This window comes from Xenopus laevis, chromosome 8L (genome assembly GCF_017654675.1).
Source record: "Xenopus laevis strain J_2021 chromosome 8L, Xenopus_laevis_v10.1, whole genome shotgun sequence".
NCBI lineage: Eukaryota > Metazoa > Chordata > Amphibia > Anura > Pipidae > Xenopus > Xenopus laevis.
In genome coordinates, this window is record NC_054385.1 from 61590253 (window position 1) to 61609364 (window position 19112).

A 19112-nucleotide genomic window follows, 5' to 3' on the forward strand; every position below is an offset into this window, starting at 1 on the left:
AAATGGGGTGGGGCTTGTGTGGATCATGGGTGGAGTTAGGGCATAGCTGGGCAGATCAGGGAATTGGCCATGTATGAGACTTTATCATTCATTGGGGCCTCATTTTACGTGACATTATACACCACTCATTTGGGGCCAGATAACCAATGGGCTAATAATTGAGACCATGTGATTATTAATGGCACTGCTGGTCTGACCAGTTTAAATGCATTCCAGTGTGTGCTTTTCTCAGACTTTAAACCATGTTTTTCCAACATTTTACACCAAAATATTGTTCTAGTTTTCCTAAAAAAATGCAGCTTGCCCAATGTGAATGCTATTTTTATATTATGTTTAAAATACTAACCAGATTAATTATTTTGCCCTGGGTATTTCTTGAAAAAATCAGTTTAGGTTAATTTGCAAAAAAAAAAGTGGAATAGTCTTGAAAGGCCAAGTCAGTCACCTGATTTGAACCCAATTGAGCATTTCACTTGTTGAAGACTAAACTTTGGATAGAAAAGCACAAAAACAAAGAGCAACTGAAAGCTGCTGCAGTAAAGGCCTGGCAGAGCATTAGGGAAACACAGAATCTGGTGATGTCCATGAGTTCACGACTTCAGGCTGTCATTTTCAGCAAAGTGTTTTCAACCAAGTATTTGAAACGAACATTTTATTTCAGTTTTTTAATTTGTCTAATTACCTTTGAGCCCCTGAAATGAAGTGATTGTGTTAAAAAAGGCTTTTTTTACCTTTTACCTTACCTCACATTTTTATGCAATATTTTGTTCAACCCACTGAATTAAAGCTGAAAGTCTGCAGTTCAACTGCATCTGAGTTGTTTCATTTAAAATTCATTGTGGTAAAGAAAAAAGTTGTCTCTGCCCAAAGATGTATGGGCCTAACTGTAACATTTATTAAATATGTATAAAGAATTCAGTTTGTAGTTCTGGTCCCCATTCTAGGTCCCTATTCATCTATTTGGCCGCACCATACATTACCTATCTAATACAGTACAATACTGCATATGACCTCCTTTTCTTCTCCTCACTTATTACTTCTTATCATTCCCAAGTCCAATATTTCAGGACTTTTCAAGTGCTAAACTCATCTCTGAAATGCTTTTACCCATGCCATTAGAAACTCTAAGATTTTCTAATGATTACATAAAATCAATTAGTCTTTTTGCCTCTTTCCAGTTCTTTCTCCTACATCTTCATTTCCACTTACTAACCGTCTTTTATTCTAATTAAACATTTCACATTCTCTCCTGCATTCTTTTCTCAAAGGTTATCTGTATTCTTCAAGTCTTCCCATTCAACTATGTCTGTCACTTACCCCTTTCATTAACTTACTTAGTAGACTAATAAAAAATGTATTTAGGTAGCCTTTATGATCACAAGTGTAACGAATTAAATTAATTTTAAAAAGTTCATGTTCATATATATATATATATATATATTATATATATATATATATATATATATATATATATATACAAGTCTCATGGGTGTCCGCACTCTTTCCTCTTGGTTTGCTGAGGTGCACGTTCAAATGTTGTATTATATATATGATGAAGGATCAGCACACTCATTTGTAGATCAATCAAATGTGTTTTTATTCAACACAGCATTGTGTCCAACGTTTCGGTCCCACTTGGGGACCTTTATCAATCCTTGATAAAGGTCCCCAAGTGGGACCGAAACGTTGGACACAATGCTGTGTTGAATAAAAACACATTTGATTGATCTACAAATGAGTGTGCTGATCCTTCATCATATATATATATATATATATATATCATTGTTTTCACTGTAGTTGAGAGTTTCTCATTGTTTTTTCTCAAAAAAAAAAAACATCTGAAGAGAACCATTCAAACCAATGCATAAAGTATTGCAAAAAAGGACAATATATGAGAAGGAGAAGAGCAGATTGCTCGCCAGTAAGGTATAAAAAAATAGAATTGAAAAGAAGAAACACCCTAGGACAAGAAGAAGATTAAGAGAAAACAAGAGGAAGGAGTAAGAAGACAGCATGGTGAGATATTAACAGGGTTAAGGAATTTTGAGAAGAAGCAGAAAAAAGATGACCAAAGCAGGGAGGAAGGGAAAATTCTGTAGACTGGTAAGAAAACGGGGTCAAGAAATGTGATTAGATCATAAATATGTAGGAGGCCAATGTGTCTGCAGCAAATGTGTATAACTGAGAAAATCCCATGCAATATATTGTTCTGAAACATTGGCTGGTGAAAACAGCAAAACAGTTCACGAACAGCGTGCTTCTGCTTACAAAATAGCTGCATTCCTTGTTTTATTCATGCCGGGTACTATGAGTTTATGTGGTTATGTGGAGACCAACCAATCCACTGAAGAATACTAGGAAACCAATAAGAATACTGAAGGGAAGCAGGGCATGGCAATTCCATGTGGTTAGCTGCCTTTCCCCTCTCTTGCTATTTGATTGGCCATTAGACATAAGGGTGGGCCCAGAAGGTATTTTAACAGCTGGCTTCTACGTATAGGAGGTCCAGGAGTATAGCAGCAACCCCCTTCCTTCCATATCTTATGTTAGGTGGTTATTGTCACAGATGATGGGGGGTTGGTTCCCAGGATTATTTAAATGGGCAGTTTACAAGGTAAGTGGGTAACTGGTAGCCCTGGGGGAAGGTGGACAACCTTGGATAAAAGGAAGGACCCAGGCTTCATGTTGGGACTTAGTGGTAGTCCTGTTGGTTCCTACGTGGCATTATTTTACTATTGATTAATATTTGTTGTACAAGTGGTCCTGTTACAATAAGTTCTGGGTGGTCATATATGTCACTTTGCAAAGTATCGTTGTTAATAAAAAAAAAACGGCACCTTCTCTTTCTAATTAATTTCATATGTCCATTATTGGACATATACTGGAGCAAAGAGGTTGCATGTCTCAACACTGCACTTGACAAAGATCTCAGACTAGTTCCTCTGCTAAACGGAGGGCCACTTTGAGAGCTAATTTCTCCTGGGAGTTCCCGAAAAGGTGGCAAGCTAGTAGGTCATATAGTGTATTGCATAATGACTTCACAAAGAAATATAATTTCCAGAACAATAGCAGAGCTAATCCAGCCAACATTTAGCCAAGAACTACCTGAAAAGGCAAAAGGACTTGGTCTGAGATTTATTTCAGAGCTGTAAGAGCTGAAAGATGTATGGTCTTTTACGCAGTAAAAGGGCACTTGGTACGCAATTCAAAGTTTTTTTAACTAAAATTTTCCTACATTATTATTAAACAAAAAGTTAGACTTTATTGTGAAAGAAGATGTTAAGGTTCTAAACTTGTTCAGGATGTAACACTGGTATAACAGATGGTATAAATGGTATAAAAAATGGTATAAAAAACAATAATATGACAAAATCATGATGGTTAGTTACAAGACAAAACAAACTATTTAGTAATCCAGTAACTTGCATTCTCTGATAATATGATGAAATATGCAGTTTGCAGTGTGTGTGTTTTAGAAACAACATTTACGATACAGCTGACTTAAAGTGGACCTGTCACCCAGACACAAAAATCTGTATAATAAAAGTCCTTTTCAAATTAAACATGAAATCCAATTTCTATTTTTTATTAAAGCATTCATAGCTGTTGTAAGCTCATTTAAACATCTCAGCTGTCAATCAAATATTGTCTGCCCCTCCTCTATGCCATGGGCATAGAGGCGGGGCAGGCAATTACTTTCACTTTCCATTCAGCACTTCCTAGATGTCACTGCTCTCCCCATATATCCCTGTTCTCTTTAACATTTAATTGTTTAGCCAGTGCATGGAAATGAACAGCAAGTCCCCCATTCTGGTGCACAAACAAGATTCTGAGATGATACAAAGCTTTCCTTAAAAACAGTGTCCACAAAATGGCTCCTGCCTGCTTGCTATCATTTTGAATTCCCAGGCTGAAGGAAACAAGATTCAAATCATTTATATAGTGTAATTAAAGTTCATTTTGCTTGACTAATGTGATAAAATAGGATTTTGAATAATTTTTTTGAGTGACGGGTCCCCTTTAATATCTAAGATGTGGCTCTTTTTGTGTAATATTTCTATAAGAAAAGGAGGCACACAGAATTGAAAATGACCAAGGGCTGACATCCACCACATTATTACAGCAAAAATAATTATGTTACCCCCATTAATTTTTTTTATCTAGATACCAATAAAGGAAAAACTGAATCTAGTGTTATATCAGACCCAATTACTTAAGCACACTGTTTCTCTCATGCTGAGGCATTTCCTTTCCTCTGAAAACACTCTTTCCCTCAGTCTAGCAATTAACTGCTTGAACAGTATAATAAGGAAGCAATTAAGAGGTGTCAGATAAAAATTAACACTCCGTTTCACATTAAAGGTCAAGTGAGTATCCTTGCTATTGTCAGTTAAATGTGTCTTTGAAAACCTGTAGTTTGGATGTGTTTTTTTCCCTTCTGAATAAGAAACAAGCTCCATGTTTTTTTGTCTAGCATCCCAATTTGAAAATGGATGATAAATAATTGGATGCTGTCTTCCTAAACAGGCTGTATTAATTGCAGTTTGTTCTTCAGCAAGTGTCAAGGAAAACAAAATCTGTGTAATGTTCAGGCGTAATGTAAGCAACTCGTATTTATATATGCAGGATCTGTACTATAGCACATAAAGCAAAGTACTCAATGCATTGTTGCCATGGCAGACTCCATTTGCATAATAAATAACAGCTATCTACTGACTTTCTTTTTAAGATTCTGCACTGTGTTGTCAGCTGTAAGCACTTTCAATGGAGACTCAATATTGTTGAAATGAGTAGTTTTTTGTTTTCTCCCATTACACTTGCACACTTTTAGGGACACTTTTAGAACTCTACTTGGCCTTCCAGCAATCAACAAAGGAAGACGTTAAAGCAAATGTGTAATCTGCACAACGTTTAGGATGAAATATTTACTTGGTGTGCTTGAAACGAAAACACTAATGAAACCATGTGCGCTTTGACAAGACAATTTTATGAATTTCATAAACAAACAGAGGTACCTTTTCAGTAATTATAAGTGTTACATTGAATAGTTCCTATGGGAAATTATCTAGACTGTGCTTGAATGTGAGAATGCTAAAACTATTAATTTAATCACAATTATAATGATGACTGCTCAGCTTTTAAACAGCAAAGTCTTTTTCAGAGCATAAGGCTGGAAATATAATAAAAAATTGTTAACTGAAAAACAAAATAAAAGTGTATCCAAGTTTCCTTCAGGCGAATAACATCTGTAATATTTAATAATTAGTGAATCCACAAAAGTAGTTCTTACTGAAAAAGTTATTCCACAACTGGCTCATTTATAAGGTTGCATGGTTTTGCTGCCTGTAGGATTGTTTATGAGATGTACAAAAGACACTTTGGACAGTTGTGGGCATATTTACTATATGATGTGTGAATTTTCTCCTTGTCTAACTTCACTATGGTTATCCTGAATTGGACAGGAGTATTTTTATACATTTCATATTTACCTAAAAATCCTAAGTACAGTTTTGTAAGAAATATATGCAGATTTTTCTTTTGGCATACATTTTTTGAAAATTTGTCAGTGATTTTCCCCATGCAATTGTAGTAGGGAAAATTATATGTGATGCACATGGGAAGTTTGCATGGAGGAGTTGAAATAGATTATGAGATAGATGTGGCTGCTGTTTCTTTATAACGGCAGTTTGCCTGCTGAACCTGGTGAAGTGTCTCTTGGCAAACATTCATTGTTGTGCTCTTAGTAAATTGCTGAAGATTCTCTGGAGAAATTTTTCCTGGCAGAATGTGAATTCTCGATAATGAGAAATTAACAAAATTTGTCGTATTCACCTTTAAGTAAATTGCCCATGTCAAATAGAATTATCAATCTTGAAGAAAATATGCCAAAATTCAACGTTCATCTGTTGAATATAAAAAAATCTGTTTGCTCTTGTGAGAAATGGATTTCAGTGCATTATTAACTGATTCATTTTGATTTTTTTTTTTTTTTCCCATGACAGTATCCCTTTAACCTCTCTGATACCTGAGGCACAGGCATATAAAAGAGGGATGACATGGGTGTTTTGCAGAGTAATTTAAAACCTAAATCTTCTTTAAAATCAGTATATATATATATATATATATATATATATATATATATATATATAATTTTTTTTTAATAGAAGTATATTGAAGTCCCAGGCCTCTACAGGTTACAGACATTGCTGAAATATATTGTAGATCCTACAAGGATCATCACCTAGGGACACATTTACTAAGCTCGAGTGAAGGATTAGAATAAAAAATACTTAGAATTTCGAAGGTTTTTTTGGCTTCTTCGACCATCGAATTGGCTACTTCGATCTTCGACTACGACTTCGACTTCAAATCGAACGATTCAAACTAAAAATCGTTTGACTATTCGACCATTCGATAGTCGAAGTACTGTCTCTTTAAAAAAAACTTTGACTACCTACTTCGCCACCTAAAACCTACCGAACACCAATGTTAGCCCATGGGGAAGGTTCGATCGAAGGATTAAAATCCTTCGAATTGTTTGATTCGAAGGATTTTTCCTTAGATCGTTCGATCGAACGATATTCGAAGTCGAAGGATTTTACTTTGAGGTTCGAATATCGAGGGTTAATTAACCCTCGATATTCGACTAATAGTAAATGTGCCCCCTAATTTTGCATGCATGTGTGTGTGTGTGTGTATATATATGTTTGGAGCAATTGTTAGGTTTTGATTTAGGATCAAAAAAGAAGACACTAGGAAGTATCACAACTAGGCCTTTTTTCGTTTTCATTAAATTCTCCAGTGTTACTGACCTTCCAGTTGATATCCCGCAATAAACATTACTAAAGTTATTAAAAAATGCGTTTATTCACCAATAAGCATTTTACAAGCATTATATTTACACAGTGCTGCTAGACAAGGGCTAATTGAATTATTACATAATTATAGTGATTCTACGGGTTAAAAATGCAATTAGTTTCCTGTAGACTTTGACTGTAACTAATATACAAACACCTGAACACAAAATGATTTTCTATGCTTGCATGTGCAGATATAATACAAAATCATATATTTCCTCTGTTAATAGCAAATACATTTACACACCAGAATCTGCATTTTATTCAACTCCTGTTAAATTATTTACTATTTAAATCATAAGACTGTATGAACTTCAAGTACGCTGAATATTAGAACTTCCTTGGAAGCTCTGGCCTTTGAAAATGTTTGCACCAGACGCACCTTCAGGTTCATATGTCCAGCTTTGTAGGCCTGTATATATTCCTTACACAAGGAGCAAAGAAAATAAAGCATAACCTTAATTTAATTTTTACTTTTAAAAGATTCTATTTCTTTTTAAATAAAGCTAATTACTATTCAGTTAAATTTATTTTATTATTAAAACTGAGTTTGACATTTTAAAGAAGAGATTTTTTTTTACAAACCAATGACTTTTGAAATCCCATTTAAAAATTGACCAAACAGAGGGAAATATCCTCTACATTTTTTTATAACACAGTTTTGTGTTAGACACTGAAAAAGACCTAGAGCTGGTTGTCTTTAAAATTGTGTTATCACTAATAATATAAAATAGGTCTGATTAATTTAAAATGTCGGAGTTACTGGCGTTACAACATGTAGATTAATGTTCTGCTGAATGACTTGCTGGAATTATTACTGGAAATGTAGCTCAATTCATCAGATTCAGGCACACATTGATTTCAAAGAGAATCGAATGACCCTTTGAATTATTAGGCAAACCTAATTTAAAAGCATTCGTTTTCTATATAACTCTCTCCTTTGACCTTATCTTGCAGATATTTTCCGTAACTACCCTAATTACTTGCACCATGGAGATACATGAACAGCCAACACATTTTGATAATCTCCCTCTAATCTTCATGCTCCCTTTCTGCCTGTGAAAATATAGTGTGTTCAATGAAAATAAAAAAGCCCATGAATCATTTCAGAAACAAACCTTTTTGCCTTATATTTTTTTGTCTATAAAATGGTATTACAATCTTAGTGCTTTATTTCAGTTGTTGTGACCACATTGTGGCTAAATGAGTTTATGTTTGCAAATTCAAAAATTACAGAATTCATGCCCAAATGCTATGATCACTAGGGTGTATACCTAATAGGGGGATTGTATTTAATTTTTATATCTAAATACATTAGCGAAGCGAAGCTTTATTGTGAGGGTAATCATGGGGAACATTGTTTTTTATGAACAATGCAGCAATCAGCTATAAGAAGACAAGCAATAACTCTAAACTCCTTTATTCTCCCATTTCCCTGATAAGGAACTAGGATAGAAGAAAAATGAGGAAAACCATTCCAACTGTCACCCTCTATCAATTTGCAAAGGGCAATGGGTCTTACACCGGCATTATAAATTCCTTACTGTTCGAGACAATGCCATATACTACCCTGTGGGTCATGCATACTGTATTATGGCATGACCCACAATTTTTGGTTTTCTTGTGATTAAACAATGGGTGCAAAGTTATTTCAGAAAGAAATCTTTGACTCATAAAATCTATCAACACAGAAGGATTAAACTTTGATGAAACATTAGTAAGAACCTCCTCACATTTCTTAATAGGTATAACAAGCAAAACTCTTTCATTGCAGAAATTAACCTTTTTTCATTTGCAGTAAAATGAACAAGCCGGAGATCATAGAATAGGTTAGCCTGTGATGTGTCAAGCAGAACAACCTGAATGTCTCCCAGTATTCAGAGAAGATATGAGTTATCAACACAACAGCGCCTTTATGAAAATGTTTTAGAGGAAGTTCAATAAATATTAATTATCTGATACAATTGAACTATTTTTGAATAATCATAAAAATATTTGCACGTTTCCTAAATGCTGTTTTTCTAGCTTTATGTTTTTGGTGATTTATAATTTTGGACCTTCTTCCTGATTTCTTTTATGTAGACCTGTATGAGGTACATTTTATAAAAATGCAGAGACACAATCCTGCAACTCTATATATTGAGTGTGAGATTGCTCTATCTTTCTAAGTGAAAGTGATAATCAATCTGGGTAGAAAAACTGAAAGGGAGATATACAAACTGCAAATGTCCAGAAGCTGAGGTACAGGTGATGATAAAGGAGCAACAGGAGCAATATGAAGATGAAAATAGGTGTTTCCTTTGATGCATGTACAACCCCCCTATGGGAAGAATATCTACATCAGTGATCCCCAACCAATGGCTCGTGAGCAACATGTCTGTCACCAGCCCCTTGGATGTTGCTCCCAGTGGTTTCAAAGCAGTTTACATTTTTCATGCTTATGTTGCTCCCCAACTCTTTTTACATCTGAATATTGCTCATGGATAAAAAAAGGTTGGGGACCCCTGATCTACTTAATATTTGTTAGGTACTTCATGATGTTTCAGTTACAGTAGGTCAAGGACTAGACTGCAATTCTGTATGGTATGTGATTGTTAGATAACTTCAAAACGAGAAATAATGGTAAATAGAAACTTTGACATCTCTCTTAAGTTGGAACAGGAGAAATTAACCTTTAGAACCTTTTAGGTAAGGGCCACAAAGGGGCAGAATACCGCTAGCAGAATCATCTGACTAATTTCTGCAATACCATGGACAGTAGCCTCTTCCCTCTTCCTCATCGAATGGGCTCAGAATGAACAGACTCTGCCAGTTTCAGTGAAGAACTGCATTTTGAGTCTAAATCTGTCAAAGTTTGTTTGCGCTGAGTTGATTCAATAAGGAAAAGAGAGGAAGCTACTGCCAGCAGATTTCTGATAGCGGTTTTGTGTCCTTGTGTGGCCCTAGCCTAAAATATACAGATGCACTGACAAACCATTACATGATTTATTTATTTTTACTGATGAATGATAATGCAGGAGTTGTGGCTTCTGGACACCTTTTGAACTTTTTTCACTAACTACAAAGCCAGTTGTCTCTAATTGTTTGTTTTTTTTGAATGATGAAAAGGTGAACGTAGCATTGTTGACCGAAGGGAAGAATATACTCTTTCAATTAGGATATTCTTTAATTATTTTGTTCATCTCTTTCCAAACATCATCTAACCTTTAAGGAAAAGTACAAAGGTTTTATTGAAATTGCTGGCCATCTGCCTGGGTCATAGACACATTGCCGACCAAACAAACTTACAAAGGCAACTCTTTAGCTACCAGTAGCACATGATCCACAAATAAAAATAAATAAATACTGCCCCATCTTCAACTGTCTTAACAATCTTCTCTTTACTCAAGCTTCCAAGGCTTCATCAGAGTTCCAGCATCTGAGTGCTCTTGAGAGTTGTTTCAGGGCTATCACTGGTTTACAGGTCGCTTTGGTAGGCTTCTTTAATCACATGATAGTCTCTCTTGCAGCTTCCTTCAGACAGTCTTTGCCATGACACAAACAATGGTAGATCCAAGGTTTCCTTGCAACAATAGATGTACTTGCACAAAATTTGTAACAGCCGGCAGAACAAGAGCAGTGGCAGGACAAGAGCCCTTTAATAGATAACATTTTTTCACTCAACAATTGCAACATGGTGCAATTGCAACTATGTTTAGCACTTATATATATGAGCCCTTATGTGATCAGGAGACCTGTGTTTTAAGTTATTATAGGAACTTATGTTCTCATAAAGGCATCACTGCAAAAAAGGTTAATTCTAGTTGGCACAGCCAACATGAACCCTGGGAGACAAAATAAATTGGTCCATCCAATGTGACGACTGGGAAAACTAAAAAATGTGTAAAAAGAGACTGGGATGGATTCACACAGCAAATACAAAAAAAACTTATAATAAATGGAAAAGTTTCTAAGCATTTTTGTTTGTGTGAGGCACAGGTAAAGGCAAGTACTTTTTAGGAAAAAGAGAAAAAAGGAGCACTCTCCTCACACATTCGTATACACAAACTGACACAAATCCAGGCTATAATCAACTGATTGAATTGCTTTCTGCAGAACAGTAGCTGAGATGGTAGGATAACCATATCATTGCTTTGATTTCAATACCAAAGGCCTTAGCCAGGTCACTGCATTCATTTTACTACATTGAAAATTTGAATTGCATATCAGGGCATGCTCATATGATTAGCACAGTGGACGTGATACATTAACTCATTATGGTTCACTGCACCTGTGCTCTTGTGAGCATCCCCTACACGCCTGCCCTGTTAATGGTCCCTTAAGACACGAGGAAGATACTGTATACTAGAGGAATATAATGGCTAATTTGTTTCCTCAGGAAGTGCAAGCCTAACAACTTTACACCTTTCCTTTGTACCCTGCACCTGCAATGGCTACTGCATATGTTATGGATTATTATTATAGCCTGCTAATCATTTCACACAATGGATTAGCACCTCTAGTCTCAACATGACCTTCCCCTGACAACTTGAAACAAAACTCTAAACCAGCATAGATAAAGATATAGGAATAACTTTTATCCAAGACTCATTTTATGAGGCCAGGGGATACGACTAAAAATTCAGCCTGTACTTACATTTTACATTTTGCCCTCAAAATAAAATATAGATACAAACTGTTGTAATGCTACTCTTTCAGTCACCAGGGCCAGACTACAGGTGCTTGGATGTAATTAATGAGCCCTGCCAGATATTTTAAGCATAATATATTTGGCCAGTAATGTCATATACTGAGAATGCATTTATTTACTTTTCAGGTTTGTGTCTGTTCATGCAGCACCTACAAACAAACTATTTTGTCCAAGTTTAGCTCATAAAGGTCCATACATAAGTTCTGTAGCATTTGACTAATTTTTATCTTCTTGTGCAAGATCTAAAACAATGGTATTCTACGAAGTTTATGTGCTATAAAAATGTACTTTATATGTGCATTCAACCTTAACTGACTGCTCCCATGGCTACACAGCATCTTATATATTTAAACTATAGTTATGCTTCTGGATTAAAAACTAATTTAACCGTACATTATGTAAAAATGCATAAAATAATGTTCCTGTTCTGGTTTTACTGGTCCTTCAGTGGTTAAACTTCACCTACATGGGCAGGGTTGGACTGGGCTGGCAGGAAAACGGGGTAAAACTTTGTGGACCCTGGCCCTCGGGGGCCCCACTAACTTCGATCATGGCAAGTTAAGGGTAAAACGTGCTCAGGTGGGGTAGGGTAAGGCAGGTTGTTTTCGCAGGAGCTTGCATCTGGGGGTGCTCCAGTTCCCATTGCACCGGCCTTGATGATGAAAATTTTCGCAAATAAAAGAGTGGGGACTGGGCGATGAACGTCAGTGGGCCTAGGGGTGCCCACTATATAAATCTGGCCCTGCACAAACCTTTATTTAGATTAAGAAATATTCTCTGCTAAAATAGACATTATACTTTAAGCATGAAATGTAAAAGTTCACCCTATGGGCCAGCTTTTAAAAATGTGATTTTAGAGCTTGATAAATAAAAAGTCACCCACGTTCTATTCAGTCCTAAGTGATTTTTAGAATTTTTAAAACATCAATGGGGAAAAGTTAGAACTGACCATTTGATAAATACGGGTCTAAAAATCCCATAGGAATGAATAGAACATGGATGACTTTTTATTTATCAAGTTCTAAATTTACATTTTGATTAATCTGCCCCTATATATGCAATCTTCCCTTATTTAAAGTACAGAACAGTACTGCAATTAAAGTCTTTTTGCTCTTTTTTTATTTAGCATTAAAAGAAACAGATCATTGTTGAATTGTTTATGCTGTCTATACAGGAAATTAACCATATTTCTAAATATCTGTTTGTTATTGGATATTCTGTACGCTCCGCTACCAGATTTAGATAGCTAGTACAACAGTGACCACTTGTGGCAAATCCTGTGAGGTTCAGTATTGCATATCTGTGTTAGTATTGAACAAATTTGACATCCATGGATACATTTAAAAAAGGTATAAATTATAGTTGTTATGCTTCATTTGTCACTGCAATATTTGGGTCCTCTCCCAACCCTGTACATGTTATTTTGTATCTCTTGATGCCCACTGTAACAGCTGTGCAAATGTAAAGCATTTCTGTGTTAATGGTGAACAGGAGGCAACAGGCTGGATGGATAATAGGGACAACAGTGAAACAGCAAAGCAGAAAGAATTGTAGACAGGACTAAAAAAAAAAAACACTAAGCGGATTTGATTTTTTTTCCACTAAAATTGTTTTTTTTGCAGAAAAACGTGGGACTTAGAACTTTAGAAAACTTGCATGCACAATATTTATTAAGCACGAAAACTCTGTAAAGCTTGAATGTAAAACTTTGGTATCTAAAAGGCCGGCTCATTTTATCAAGGAAGATGTCTATGGCAAATTTAAGGGATTTTTTCTATGCAAGTTTTTTTTTTAATTTTTTGACCCATTGACCTATTGATAAGTAGAGTAAAAATTCAAGGTATTTAATTTTAGATTAACTTTTGGTATCTGGATTGTATAACAAGTAAGAGGTAATAAATAAAATATTTTAATTTAATCAAAGCAGCAGTATTCCTGCAAAACCAAAGAAGATCAAGATAACTATAACAAACTCATTAATCTGGAGACTTAATGGTAGCTGGCAGGACCCCTGCGAGTGTTCACTGACTCCCTTTTGGGGCCCCAGGCTTTCTGCTGCAGAACCAACGGGGAATTTGTGGAAAGGTAATGACAAAGATCAGGCAAATCGAAGTCACAAAACAGGCAGAAAGCAAAAACCAGAAAAGTCAAAATAGAATACAACGCTTTAGCAGAATCTGTAAAGTCCCTATTTTCTCTGCACTGAACAGCCAGAAAAAGAAACAAAGTTTCTAACTTAATTGGCTTTTAGCAGAGAGCCCAGAACAGCTAACAGGTGCAAATAAGATATTTTGTAACAATTTTCAGACACAAAATTTTTGTCCCTCTTTTTACCTCCAAAATGTTGGGAGGTATGCCAAGGTTTGAATCTCGCGCGGAAAAATGACGTCATGCCACTCAGGGTCAAAATGCAAGCATCATAACATCACACGCCCATGACGATCTCAATAAACTACACGTTTTTTGCACATTTGCCAGAGTGTGTGCCTTCTGATTTTCTACTATATATGGATTACTGAATCCAAAGTTTGCAGCAAGGTTTCCAGATTGAGCATCGCCCGAATACATGCACAGGTTTTGCATTACTACTGATTGAAGCTTCATCTTATCTGAGGTGTAGAAGGAAACTTTTAGAGGTAACGTTCTGTAAAATTAGCACTTTAGGGAATTTGCAGAGTAACGATCGTTCGCCTGAGTGAAAATTCGCCTGGCGATAGGGAGCGTGAAAGTATGCCAGCGCAAGTCATTTTCGGTAGTGAATTGTCCTCTATACCTGTTAGTAAATTAACAATTTGTCTGCAGATGGGATTTCTGGTGAATTATTGCTAGCCACTTCGCCTTTGGTAAATCTGCCCCCATAACTTCTTCTCTGCACATATTTTTCAGGCTGGAATTAAACTAAGGACCCCAACACTAGATGGCAGCAATGCTACCACTGCTGCATTGTGCTGTCCACATAAATTGGCAATTGACACTCCATTATTTTGCTTATGAGTAAATGGTAAAAGGCCCGAAGCTCCGCCTCCTTAATTTGCTCAGGGAGCAGGCTGGGTCCACGGGGCCCATTAAGTCCAGGGCCCACTGTGTTATTTCCTGGTGTCCCAACATCCCAGTCTAACACTGAAACATGGGGGGATAACATGGGGGCTCATGTAGACCTGTCAACCAGAAACCACATTCATGGTCTATTATTTGCCATAGTAGGAATAAATAGACAAGGGTCAAAAATGTACATTTGCTGTGCTTTGCAAAAGGAAGGTATTATGATAGCTTTAGAAAGCGTTACATTTTAAAAGTATTTTCACATGGTATCATAAAAAATACTAATACAATGCTGGGTGCTGAAAGACCATATTGAACAAAATATCAAGAAAATAGGGAAATGGGGGGTTTATTACTAGTTATACAACAAATCCACTATTTTAGGATTCGGCCGAATCCTTTGTGAAAGATTCGGCTGAATACAAAACCGAATACAAACCATAGTTTGCATATGTAAATTAGGGAAACTAGGGGGAATGAGAAGAGAAAGTTTTTGACTTTCTTGTTTGTGTGGCGAAAAACCATGTGACTTTTTTTTTATTTGGATTTGGTTCGGCCAGGCACTTGGATTTGGCTGAATCCGAATCCTGCTGAAAAAGAATGAATCCCGAACCGAATCCTGGATTTGGTGCATCCCTATTTTTTACAGAAAAAAGGAAAATTTGTCAAAAGCTATTTCTAAGAAATTGCTTAAACAATTTTGAATAGTTGTGTTGTGCCACTGTATCTCTCTTGACTTTTCTGCTGAATCATACACAGGTCTGCATATTGATGCTAGGGGACCCTAAATATACCAGAACGATGCAGCAATTCCAGGGTTTGCACAGCAGGTACAACAGACATATAGCAAAAAAATCATACACTAATAATGTTTTAAAATTCTGTGCCTGAAGTGATGCAAATTCCACATTCCCCATATCTGTTCAATGGGGTGCCAAATAAGTGCTGTGATTGGCTATTTGATAGCCCCTATGAGGCTCTGTTTGGCAGTACACCTGGCTTTTATACAACCAAAACTTGCCTCCAAGCAAAGAATTCAAAAATAAGCACCTGCTTTGAGGCCACTGGGAGCAACATCCTAGGGGGTTGATGAGCAACATGTTGCCCATGAACCACTGGTTGGGGATCATTGCCCTAAAAAAGTCTTTCCTTTTGCAAGCTGAGAGAAGCGGAGCCTACACTCCATGTGCCCAAGGCCTAAAGCAGGAGTGCCCATACTTTACTAATGTGGGGTCTACTTTAAATGATGTTGTCCCATTAGTAGTGATGGGCGAATTTATTCGCCAGGCGCGAATTCGCGGCGAATTTGCGCGATTCGCGGCAGGTGAATAAATTCGCGAAACGCCCGCAAAAATTAGCCGAAAAACGGGTGCCGGCGTCAAAAACGAGACGCCGGAGCCGTTTTGCGAATTTTTCGCCGTTTCGCGATTTTTGCGCGAAATTCGCGAATTTTCGGCAAAGCGAAGCGGCGCAAATTCGCCCATCACTACCCATTAGGATCTACATCCATAAAAGCATTGTTAGTATTCTGTTCCATGGAAAATACTACCTAAATATTGATTGATGAGAAAATTGATATTGTTATATTCAACAAACAACAATTTCTGACTTAAAGTTATAAATATCTGAATGAAAAGCATGAAACAGGAGGGAGATCTATACAAGCTGTTTGTTGACAGTGTCTTGAGATCTACTGATCACCAGCTAAAGGCCTAAAGTTTCAAGAAATTATTGAGGTGATTCATCCACACTATTAGTTACAAAAGGCCTGCCATCATAAGTTTAAAGGACATGTCAACCCCTCTAACATAAATTTTACCAGCGAAAAGCCTTTTAAAATGGTGTACATACCGACCACTGAAGTCCTTGACAATGAATCCGTGAAGCAGCAATGTTGTTCTACTCTTCCGTCTGGTTTCCAGCACTCGCAGCCTCTCTCCCCCCTCCCTTAGGAATGCACGCTGAAATTTGGCGATGCGCACATGCGCAGTTCAGCAAAAAAATCTAGCGCATGCGCACATTCTTCTGTTAAGCGTCGGTGAAACCTCAGTGTAGAGGTCAGGAGGATGGGGCAATTGGCGCATGCGCATTGGAACAAGGAAGCGCGCACATAGGAAAAGATGGCCGCCGGGTTAATCAGTGCGCAATGGTGAATACAATGCGACGGTGCAGGGAAACTGGAGCGCTTTTCAAAGCGCAACTACTGCGTTTCACATTGGGCTAAGGTAGGCTACACAGTAATACTCAAATGACAAAGCGACTTGACTTTTCCTTTAATACTGTTTTAATTGGCAAACATTTTATTTTTCAAATATAAATCCAATGGTTCAAGGATGTCCAACCAAATGTAGACTTTTTTTTATCAAATGTTTAATTATTTTATTGCTCTGATAAAACTGGTTAAACTGCACCAAGTATTTTCACATGCCACTCTCTCTAAGTAGATCTTTATGCCACTCTTAATATCGTGTTAATAGGCTTTGCATATTTACATGTGGTAATTTGATGGGAATTTATAAAATAATATTGTCATTAAACATGTTGATTATTGCTAATTGTTCATTAAACATTATATAGCAATAATCAGTACTCTGGCAGGTTTTTAGTTTGCTTATCTAAAGACGTCTGTTTCGGTAATGGATACAGGTATTATGTTCAAGCAAATTGACTAGACTTAGTTAGAGTGCACTTAGTGCTTTGCCAGAGTAACATTAATGAGATTAGTTTCTAGTAACCAGCCTTTTAAGGGAGCCTCTGAGTATCACAAATTGATGCGCTCTTTTAAGTGGTTTTTGGAGAAAAAATTTCAATCACTAATTGGCAAATTATCTCCCTTCAGAAAGCTTGGAATGAAATTAAAATTATTAGAACATTTCCGAAATCCACAAAAATGACGTGATTCCTTTTAAATTACAACCAAGCTAGGAATTTTTGCCTTGTGTAGAAAAGATCTATACACTGCATCATGCGATAGAGCAATGTCATAAAATCATTGCCTTTTAATACTTTTTACGATGGTAAAGTATAGATTCAAAGCAATTAGCAACTTTAGTATGATGTAGAGAGTGATATTCTGAGACAATTTGCAAGTAGTAGGCAAATGTGAAGTCATGTCTAGCTAAGAGATGTAAATGCAGAGAAAGGTAGTGGTCTAAAGACTACTGATCAAGCACTGATTGACTAAAGATGGCAGTACACAGGCATATTAAAGCTGCAGATATCGGTCCTTTATACCAATCCAGCAGCTTATCTGCCCGTATCTTCAGCATTCCGATAGGTCTCCTCGATCAATATCAGGCCAAAAATTGGCCAGATATTGGTCAGATATCAACTGGGCAGGTTTGCTTTTTTTCTTGGAGATCGCCAGCACCCATTTCCTTAGTTGCAATCCAATCGTTTAGCCCTAGGCCCAATGATTGGATTAACCCAATATTGCCCTGCCTTTGGTGGGCATATTGGGTTAAGATCCGCTCGTTTGACAACCTTACCAAAGAGTGGATCTTATCGTGTATGGCCATCTTAAGGCTTGAAAAGGGTCAGAACTGAATGCCTAAATGTGTGCAAACACATTTGCTTGACTTGGTAGATGTATTCTCTGGTGGTCGAGGTCAGAGTTTGTAGGCAGCCTATGGAGTCTCCCACCATACATATAAATGCTAATATGCAACTAAGGATTTTTCTGTGCTCATAAGTTATGGAATCTCAGTAAGGTACAGTATACAGATAAAAAAAATATTGGAAAAGAAAAAGTACTTGGGGATAGAGGTCAGGTCCGGACTGAGAATTAAAATAGGCCCTGGCATTTCAGGTACACAGAGGCCCAATCAGCCCACACAGAGACCCAAACAGCCCCCACCAGCCCACTAAATACTGACTTTCTATGGCACCTTATAGCAGCCCCTCTGGCATTTGCCAGAACCCACAGATTGCCAGTCCGGGCCTGATAGAGGTTATTTGTTTATAAGGTGCAGGAGAAAAGTGTACGAGGAATTCCCTGTTGAACAGCTTGGATGAAAGGTGGAGCATTTTCAAGATTGCAAGTCCAGTTGTTCAGACATATTACTAGATACTGGAGAAAATGGTTTACATTTCGTTGGGCCCTTGGGGATAAATGACTTGAAATTGAATTGCTATTGAAATTTGGGTTTTCTATAATATATCTTGTGTCGTATTCTGGAGAACTGTATTCATACAAATAACTGGTGGAGTGGATTTCATTTATTAACATAGGTTTTCAATTGCACATGTACAGAAATCCACAGTAACCAAACATTTGCTTTAAATCATCTAACTTGGAATGCACCACAAAACTAATATTCTAATTGTAGATTTTTTTCTAATTTGAATCCATGTTATAAAATTAGCCATTTCAGTCCTGTCAGACATATTTACCAAGAATGTGTGATGCACTTCTTTTGTAGTGTAACCTTGTCATGCATTTCAACACAGAGAGCATAGGTGGCAGTCTTGGTCAATATTTCAAACAGTGCATGTATTTCCTTGAAACATAGCAAGAAATGTAT